The 10,279-nt window shown below is 46.2% G+C and overlaps 1 pseudogene; it reads right to left on the reverse strand.

The window, feature by feature from the left end:
- Positions 1-415: 415 nt before the first annotated feature.
- Positions 416-593, reverse strand: LOC126537636 (U2 spliceosomal RNA; annotated as a pseudogene).
- Positions 594-10,279: the final 9,686 nt, after the last annotated feature.

The following is a 10,279-nucleotide window of genomic DNA, read 5'->3' on the forward strand; positions in this document are numbered from 1 at the left end:
AAATATATTGAAATAATATGATGCGTTAGTGGAGAGACAACTACTGTTAATACATGAGTGTAGTGCAGGAGCCACGCTGAACACTTTCTGCAGGCGTGCATCCACATGAAGAAGTGGCGCAAGCCACTCCACCTAAGATGCGTTACTGTTCCCCATTATCCTGGATGCCTTGCTGCCGCTTTATCTGGAATCAATAGTGCAGGCGAACGCCTGTATAACGTAATAATCAACTTGCTGAAACGGTCACCTGTTTCGCACCTCTTTGCTGATTGGCGCCGTAAAATGAAGCAATGTCATGAAGCCGTAGTGCTTTGCCACGCCGTTGTATGTGATTTTTACAGCGAAGCTGTCTATGGCTAGGTTGTGGAAAAAATTATGCGCGTCTACCGAGCCGTGCAGATATAGCATTTCTCTCCATTACGTGGGCGATCACGAAGATAGTGCAATACCGGGCCGACAAGTGGTGGAGGTGAAGCGGGCTTTAAGCACTCGGCCAACTTTCAAAAATAAGCTTATTATCTTAGGTTCAAACAACCCGTATCAGATATTGGGCTGATAAGAATAGATACTACACTTTGACTTGCGTCGGCCATGTCTACGTCCGCACTGCCCTCTCTTTGTCGGCATTCCAAGCGCTGGCGTATCTCCTTTCCTTTCCTTCCGCTCTCCCGTGGTGGCGGTCCCGTAAGCGTGCTGTCTGCCAGCACCGCGATGCGGAAAGAAATGCGAACCGTCCATGTAGCCCCGATCCCGCGAACTTGGAACGTTTCACCGGAGCAACGGCCAGGTTTCAGATGAAGTGTGTGGAGAACCAATTATGTGTGACCTGGGTTGTGCGTAAGTGACCGCTTGTGGTTCTCGAATCACCTCACAACCATAACTGCACTGCGGGACGACGACCAACGCACGATCGCCTAGGCTATGGTGAAGCAGCGTGTGCCCTCGGAGTGCGCTGAGGCGCATGTCTCTTCCACGTGCCGAGATTCGTTAGTAAAAACTGTCGTTCCGCATTTCGCAACAATATGTGGGTATTTGTACCCCCGGTGCCTCATCATCTTCCTAGGCTCAACATTGTGGAGGAGCGACTAGTCGCGCCTCGCCTATCATTTATGTGCATAGGGCATTTGACGCACGGCAATGGACAGTTCGCCATTAAGAGACCCGCATACACAGCTTCTCTGGTCATCCACCTTCACATAGTGGTATGGCACTGAATTTTTTAGTATGCGCAGCTTGTAAAACTGAGCTTGAAAGGGTATCTAAGGCTCATAACGCCAACTTGGTAAGTTGGAGTTTGCGTGGAATTGCTGCCTCAGCTGCGTAAGTCCTGCAAAACTCTCGGTTGCAAAGAATAAATCGGTATTCTAAATCTGGATTTTATATTTGTCAGACATCACTGAATTTGCCTAGGTAGCTGTTGACTGTTCTTGCGTTTTCGAGATGCTCGAATGGGAACGTAAACGTTTAGTCGCAGTTTCGCCAGACAGGAGAAGAATTGATTGCGAAAGCAAATTATTAGTCAGCTATGCAAGGTAAGGTTAGTCATTTTTTCAGCTGCATCAACTGTTGTCAACATTGGCTTACTAACTAAATTAACGAGCACCTTGTCACACGCGCACAGGCAATCACGAGCACATCTCACTCGACGACCGCGGATACTTCCTGCCAGAACACAGGTATTTGGAAGGGAAGCAGCAGCCGTGAGCAAGTTCTCCGTTATGCTGCCTCTTGCTCAGACGCGAACTGGGCGCGGAAGAACACACCGCACACAACGCCGAAGCTATATCCGGCCGGCAGCCTTCGACCAGAGCGCAGATTACCTCCAAGATAGGATGCGTGCAACCGCACGCGGCTGCCGCAGTTGGAGTACGAGAGGAAATGCGCACTTACCTGCCCCGTCCCCCGCTCCCTCCCCACGCGCGCTCATCTCCTTGCTCCCACCCTTGCGCACGTGAGAAGGCGGCGCGCACCCTGCCCGCCTTCCTCCCTTGCGAGCGCGAGAAGACACTGAGGTATCAACCGACCACACTTATCGCCTCACCCTCGCAAGCTTTCGCCCGCACCTAGAGCATACGGCCTGCGGCCGCGATGCTATCGCACTTGGACTTTATACAGGACACCATGGGCGACGCCGACGCCGTCTATATAATTGCACAATAGAAAAATTTGGTGCATGGTAATACATATCAACTTCTGAGCTCCTACTGACTTATCTTGCTTCCGAAAGTTACGTGTCCACAATTAACCGTGTCATCGGCAGTTATATTGCTATCGCGCCGATCACTGTCATCGAAGGCGGGTACCCGAGCATCAGCTATTGAACAACTAGACCAACAGGGAAGAAAACCCATCAAAGTCGGTCGCACATTTTTTATGGCCTTGCAGTATAAACGTGAAACAATACGCCATGTTTTCGTCTACTTGTTGTGGTTCCTTTAACTCTGGTGATTATTCTTCAGAGGTGCAGCATGACTCGTTGGGGCACCAGTGAAACTCGTATGTGCCCCACCCAGGCTGCTTTGCCCCTGGCATCACGTGTCAAATGTTAGTTTGTCCTTGTTATTTCGCGCTGTTTAAGTGAAGGATGCATTACGCCAGCAATCCACCCTTCTTTTATCTGACTCTATACGATGTGCATACTATAGTGAAAGACCTTCAAGTACTGCATTCTGCAACCTACACTAGTTATCTTTCTGTGAGTTTCTTGGAATAAGGACAGTGGCGTACCTTTCGTCGGAGAGTCTTAAAATGATGACAAGAACTAGGATGCGAAGATCCATCTAGTCAATGCAGTACACTATTAAAACTTTGAGTAGACTATTTTGTTCAGAAAGAATCCCAGCAATGCCTATTGCCCAATTGCTGCGTGTTAGGTGCAGAACTGAGTGCACAAAATAAGTGTCGAAACAGTATGAGCTCCGCGTGATTGTCCCGTATGTACAAAATCTGTGGGTTCGTTATCCCTAAGTTGAAACTTAACTCTGACATCAGAAACGAATAATTTTCTTTCATAACACTGAAACAACTTTCCAAATCAATGAAAACAATGAATTGGGGTTCGCGTCGATCACATCTCGATCAAAAGTGACAACATTCAGTAGCAAGTTCAGCTTGTACGTCAATATTCATGTCAGATAACGCAAATGAGTCTCTTCAATAAATGCAGAGACACATTTTAAATACTTTTGATATATCTGGTAAGCAGTCTGACGAACTTATTCTCAGCATTCTCGCATTTCTCTGTTAGCTACAATGCTCTTACAGTGGACGAAAATCAGCGGCTACACGAGAAATAGTTTTTCTTTCGGTTGAGTGGAAAACTAACGGATCGTGCGAACGGTTTATTGCTCTTTCGGCGTGCGAAGCACTGTGTCAGAAGTCACGTGGAATAATCTCTCTAACACGTGCTTAATCACGGGCACACTTCTCTGCCCAATGAACTATATACATAGGATGCTGCTGATATTTGTAGATGATAGCAAGAGCGAATCTAGCTACTTCTTCCACCTGCGCTTGCAATCACTGTAGTTTTCTTCGTGCCATTCGCATGCGCAGAGGTCGCACAACAGGCGACGGTAACCAGCGCGTGTCTAATTAACGAGAACAACTTACCACCATTAGTTTGCCCCCAACGCAAACTCCGCACCTCTGTGGAGTAGGTGTATGATTTGCCTTATCTGTATACAGGATGACAATGCGCTCATTTTTTTAGTTGATTTGATCGTTATTTCTTCGATCTTCTTTCTCTGCCTCGTCTTCTAATTGAAATCAACAATTAAAGGCGCGATTCCGGTCTTTCTGAGTCAGCATATATCCCCCAAGCTTCGTCACTTCCTCACGAAACTGTATGCGTGGAAAATCGCGAGCTTCTGGAAATGCAATAATGAAAACAAGCGAGGCACAAGTTAGTGGAGACGAGTCTTAGCAGAGTTATTTCAAAACAATTTTGTTAAGTGTAACTGAAAAGAGCAAGTATTCTTTTTTTTATCGCACCCCATCGCCATGGCACAAACAAATACAATAGCTAAGACCTGTACCTGCCAGATGGTCGCTACTCATTGTTACTGACCATTTCTTGAACACTCACTCACCAGGTCCATTGACTGAAGGACACCTCCTTGCTCGTATGTCCCTAACGTTTCTGTTTTCCTTCGCCTCCCCCACTCATAAAGACAAATCCAGAGATAGGAGAAAGCGTGTTATATGCCGGTGTTTTTGTTTCTGTTATTCGTGTTGTGCTTATTGATTCAGTGCGCATTTAATCAGTAATTCTGGCGTAGATGCTACCAAAAGTATTTCTCAGCTCAGAATTTTACAGTAGTGAGCATTGTAGGTCTCGAAGAAGAAGAAGAAGAACCTTTATTGAAGAATAGTCCGGCAGTTCTTGTTGTGGTGGCCTCAGGTGGCGGCTCGAAGTCCTTGGACTCGGGCGGCATCTTCGGCTTGCCGGACGGCCCAGAGCTTGTCTGCCAGCTCTGAAATTTTGATAGCCGCCTCCCAGCGGCGGCGACGCCTACAGAGAAGGTCCCCGGCGGCTCCCGCATCCGGGGCGGCGTCGGGAAGAAGCGAGCTCGAGCCTTCCCGTACTCTGGCAACGGCCGCAGTTATGGACGCGTCGCCAACGCAGCTGGTTTGATTACCGTTGTTGCCGGCACATTCCCAGAGCATGTGTCGCAGCGTTGCTCTTTGCCCGCAAGTTTTACACGCGTCTGTTGGATATAAACGCGGATAGCAATGGTGTAAGATAGCGGGGATGGTTAGGTGTGTGTCTGGAGCAAGTGTAAAGTTACGGCCTCGTTCCTGTTCAATTTATCGTGCGGTGGCGGGAATGTGCGTCTTTCGAGTCTGTAGGTTTGGGTGAGGTCTCTGAACATGGTTAGGTGATCACCCCACGCCCAGTGTGTTTCTTGTTGCTGTATTTTTGTTTTAGTGTCCCGATCCGGCAGGTCCGATGCGCCGCTCTCGGGGGCGGAGGTGGCGGCCACATTATCAGCGGCGGCTCGGCGTGTGAGACCTCGAACCGCGGCGTGGGCCGCCTCGTTGCCCGCGAGCGGAACATCGGTGTGTGCCGGGGTCCAGAGGAGGAAGACCACAGAATTTTGGAGTTGCGAGGGCGATGACGAGTTGCCGTCGTCAGAAATTTGGAGTATGCGGGCCGCTTCCCGCGAGACATGACCGCGCGCGAAGCCGCGGATTGCCGCCTGCGAGTCGCTGATCACGATCGCAGCGTTCGGCACCGCGACGAGTGCTAGGGCTATCACGGCTTCTTCGGCCGCCTGCGTGTGTCCCGTTCTCGAATATCATAATATATCTTGAAGAACTGATTCATCTGGTCATACGATAGTATCTCCAAATCCATACTGAATTACTGCTCATGAAGAATGCTGATCGAAAATCTAATTGTCCCATGTTACGATAGCTCCCTTTGACTTTATTATTTTGCAGTCTGCTGAAGCTGATCAAGCCTACTTCTGCTGGAATAATACGAAACTATTTTTGCTGCTTTCCATCCCCTTCTTTAACCACAATGCAAAGTGGCTCGTCCAAGGGTGATCACGCCGGGTGATCACGCCGGGGCAAGGGTGATCAAGTGCGGGCAATTTAGGCCCTTCACTCATGGCATCCGCATTTGTGGACGCGACCTATTTTTGCCGTTTCTCTGCGGTGGTAGCAAGCAATAGAGCAAAGACATTAGGCTTACGTAAATTAAACATTTTCCTAACCTAAATGACTTCCATTTTACTTCTCAATGGTGTGTATGGTCGCAGAGTGCCGCTTTGGTGAAGGCACCAGTGTGTTTTACGTCACCTTTTATGCGGGACATGTCGGTAGCAACCTCGAATATTTGCTCTTTTCTTTCTTGAAATGCTTGCCGCCAATAAATCACTTGCGTATGTAATTCGAGCAGGTGATTCAATTCTTTTTATAGAGACAGGTGTCCTGACTGACTTCACAATATTCAAATTTTTAGTTGTTTTGTAATTATGATGACTCATCATAATATACACAGAGTGATTCGACCTCCTTGACTTGCTTTCAGTGAAGTCTGGACCACTCTGGCATAAAATTATGTGTGTTTCACACAAGTATCGACAGGCAATCATAATTCGTGACTGAAGGCGTTAGTATAATAATCAAGGGTGTTAATGAGTCTCAGAGATACTCTATATATAATCTCTTGTGTCGGCTCAGCGAGTTTAAACATGAAAGCAGGCATATGTGATCATAAGACGAAGAAAGAAATACACGTAATTGAGAACCATGCATCACATCAACCCACATCTAACTACATTTAAATGGGTCAGAAAGAAACCTTGCTCCTTGGTGACAAAAGCAATGCTCCTAGAAAGCGCTCGGACCTGTTTCATACAGTGCAGTTTACTAACGTGTGTTCTACAGCCGGAAACCAAAGCATTAACGAAACAGAACCACGGAAACGGAATCTAGAACTGTTGGACCAAATAGGATGGAGTCCCTGAGTAGTAAGAAAGTATTTGCACGATTGTTAGGGGGAGTACAATACTTGTACGTTTCTTCTCGCTTTCGGAACGCAAGCAGGTATCTGGCTCTCGTATCCTGCCGTTGCCAATTTTTGATCTCATTCCTATATCTCGCTAAAGAAACTTATCCAGCGTTATTCGGCGTTGTTTAGGAAGGCGACTCTGCTTGCTGATTTGCGGCGCTTGACAGAAATCGTTTACTTTGGAAGCACCACAGCACCGACGTAAAACCTCTTCACGCATCCACACGCTACTATATTTAGAATCACTCGACGGGTATTTCGATGACTTCTTTGAATCCTACTAATGCATTGTATGGAACGCGCGACAGCAGTTGGAGGGACGTTGGTCTCTACTACTGTATTTGAGAACCTACAAACAGGGTCCCCTCAGTAATGACATACTCACGCACCCCGTTTCTGCTGAAGTTAAGCCCGGACACCAAAAATATCTTTCAGGAGCTCAAGTTAAGATAAAACAAAATAAAAATGATAAAAGAGAAGAATGTTAACGAGAATAACTAGTTTTTTTTTATAAGGCGAAACATTCTTTTCCTCTTCCTTCGACTTTACCACTGCTGCTATTGCTGCTGTTGCTGTCTGGCACACTGAACTAGGGGGTGGTTCAAAGCGTGTGTATACATGACAAGAGCGAGGTAGAGGAAAAGTGTGAAGCGAGAAACTCGTTTGTAGCCCACCGCGTCGCCACGTTAGCCTCTTGACAGCCGTAATTATCCTAGCCCCCTCTCAAAAGCCTTGCAGAAACTGCCGCACTTGCCTTTCTACTAACGTGCAAGTCCAGAGGGGACGCATATAGAACTGTAGAGAGGAGGGGGAGAAGAGGCAGTTCCCATATAGGAGGATTGGGAGGGCAGGAAAAAGATGACGTGAGAAGGCAAGGAAACGCTACTACTATAACACTACAGCGGTTGCGGGGAAATTGAGTAAACGTAAGTTAAAGGTATACAGTGTAGTACGCTTCTGCTATTTCTGAAAAATAAGCACCATTCAAATATGTCAAGCGGAAACTTACGCAGGGCGTGCAGAAGCAGAGCCGCATTAATTAAAACGCACCACAGGGTCTACGAGGCAATACGGAAGCGGTCGCACATCAAATCAACACTTCTGCGCCCACCGGGGTAGCTTTGCGGCTATGGCATTGCTCGAGTTCGCGGATTTAATCCCGACCACGACAGCCGCATTTCGACGGGGGCAAAGTATAAAACGCACGCGCACTTAAATTTTGAGACACGTTAAAGAACAGGACGGTGTAAAAATTAATGCAGAGTACACCACTACGGCCTGCCTCATAATCAAATTGTGGTTTTGGCATGCAGAGCCCAATAATCAAATTGAAGTCTAATAATTTTGCCACGCTGCGATGTGCCATGTGAGACAATGACAATTCTCAACCCTCTCAGAGGTTATGAAACATGGTGCACAACAACGCCTCAAGCTCTCCCTGTGCGTTTTGTGCATTACGCGCAGACAAACAGCAGTGGTGTATGCAAGGTAAAGTTTAACATCAACTCACCACTTTCGTGCCAGCCTAAACGTTGCAGGAATTAATCTTTCGTCGTCAGCATCACCGCTAATTAGTGTTAACCAAAGCAACCAGCACAGAAATCTTCGCTTACATCGATTCTCACAGTGTGTGGGATCTGCAATTTTTTTTTTTATTTCGAAAGTTTGCCAAGCGGCATAAGCAATTAAATATATAAATTTAGGCCGGTTTCGGCGAAGTATATCAGTATTTGGTAGGTGGTCCCATACAGCCAAGAACTTTAGCCCGGTATTCTCGTGAGATGAAGGGTCACTGTTTACAGGCAGCGCCGTTAGATCTGGCCAGGGCATGTCCACATAGGTGCTTGATTGTATCTGCGGACGCTCGTTCTGAGCAATATGGCCAGGTATCCACAGTTGGTCCATGGAGATTGTGAAGTTGGCTCTCTTACAATGGCGGAATGTGAAAAGTGAGAATAGAGACAGAATATGTGAAAAAGAAAGAAACCGTCCACGCGCCGAATGAGCTTGTTATTGCCGTTGGAAAATGTTTAAGCTATCGAACATGACTTGAGCAAGCTTTGAAGAAGAATCTACGAAGTCAGCTCTTTGTTTTTCTTGACGCACTTGAGCAGTGTGTGCCAGCCTTCAAATGCAGAACAGAAAATGTGTAGGTATATGTAATAAAGACAGAGATTTTATTTACATGAGAGGCCAGGGTGGTCGGGAGAGGGGGGATTTTGCCTGAATCTATGCAATGGTGAAGGAAGAAAAAGAACCAAGGGCAGATGTTCAACATATATGTACAAGAAAGTTTGGCTGCTCAGAGTTTAGTTCAGGTATAGCAATGCGAAAGACAGACAAAAGAAGGTTGAACGAGTTCACGGCGATCCCGTGTGCCCTGCAATACGTAGTGTTGTTTCTGCAAATCATTTAACAACTTCTCAGTGCTCGTGTCTGCTGTTTGTCACTCAGTTCATAAAACTACTAAGCTCCGTAAGTGCTTCATTTTTATGTCTCGCCCAATTACACTTTTCCTGAAAGCTCTATCTGAGGCTCGTGGTGAATGTCACCGATGCATTAGAAACATCTGAGTATATTTCCATTAACTACCACCACTTAATCTTCTTTACTGCAAGCGGTAAGCTCATTAGTATTATCCACTTTTATTCAGCTATTTAATGTCTACTCCAGTCCCTCCTGTGCAGGAAAACCGGACCACACTCGCCAAATTCAGTACAACTGCACCCCGAGCTATGATGAACCTCATGAAGTAGAAAACAACCCAAGCGAAATTTTCAAAATTGTCTCTGAGCCATAAGCTTGCCTAGCTGTATGTAATGTGCCTAAGTTTTCAGGAAGCACTAGCACTTGCACATTTCGCAAAACTTCTCACCTCTACATGCATAGTGAACGACCCTCCAAGAAACTAAAGATACTGCGCGCTTCAGAACGCGTTTTACTCAGTTAATGTATGCGTGCCTTTTAGCTTAAATCCTACGTTCACACTAGGGGATTCAACTCGAAGATTAGGGATTAATGTGCCTTAGGTAATCCATCAATAATATATTAATATTGTACCAATTCGGCTCTACAGGGAAAAACCGACGAAATGCAAACATTAACGCGCACATATACAGGCATCTTTCTATCTGTCCTTAGTGTTTAAGTATTATTTTTGTGCTTCAAGTTTAAGAATGACACGACGCGATATAGATGGATGTGAAGGACGGGACGAGTGCCGACTGCCACCCGATTTATTCAGGAAGACTTGTTTTCTCAATAAGCTTTCCTGAATAAATCACTTATTAATTGGCACTCTTACTTCGTGCCCGTGTCTTTTGTGTCATGCCATTCTTTAACTTGAACTATGTGGCAACTAGCCTTGCAGGGAGCTTTAATAAATGATGTTCATCTTCGTGTGGATCAGTACTATCTATAAAAGTATGATAATTTACGCTAACCATTTATGCTGCTGTCGTCACCGTGTGCGTTTTATGATGAAATGTTCTCCATGTGCACCTCTTTCGTTGTGATCATCAATCGCGCTTAAACCTGGCTACAAAGTACTGAGAGGTGTGCTTTGTGCGTGCCTTCTTCTCATTACTAAGGCTAGGCGCCAGATGTCTTCATGGAACTTTCATCACGAAACATTAGGGGGGCTTTCACGCGAATGTTCTACTAGGCATGGTAATGATCGTACAAACTCGCCCAAGAAACATCTATCAAAGTGTCCGCTGTAAGGAGAAGCAAATATGTTACGATTCTACGATTCAC

This window comes from Dermacentor andersoni, chromosome 4, assembly GCF_023375885.2.
Source record: "Dermacentor andersoni chromosome 4, qqDerAnde1_hic_scaffold, whole genome shotgun sequence".
Lineage (NCBI taxonomy): Eukaryota > Metazoa > Arthropoda > Arachnida > Ixodida > Ixodidae > Dermacentor > Dermacentor andersoni.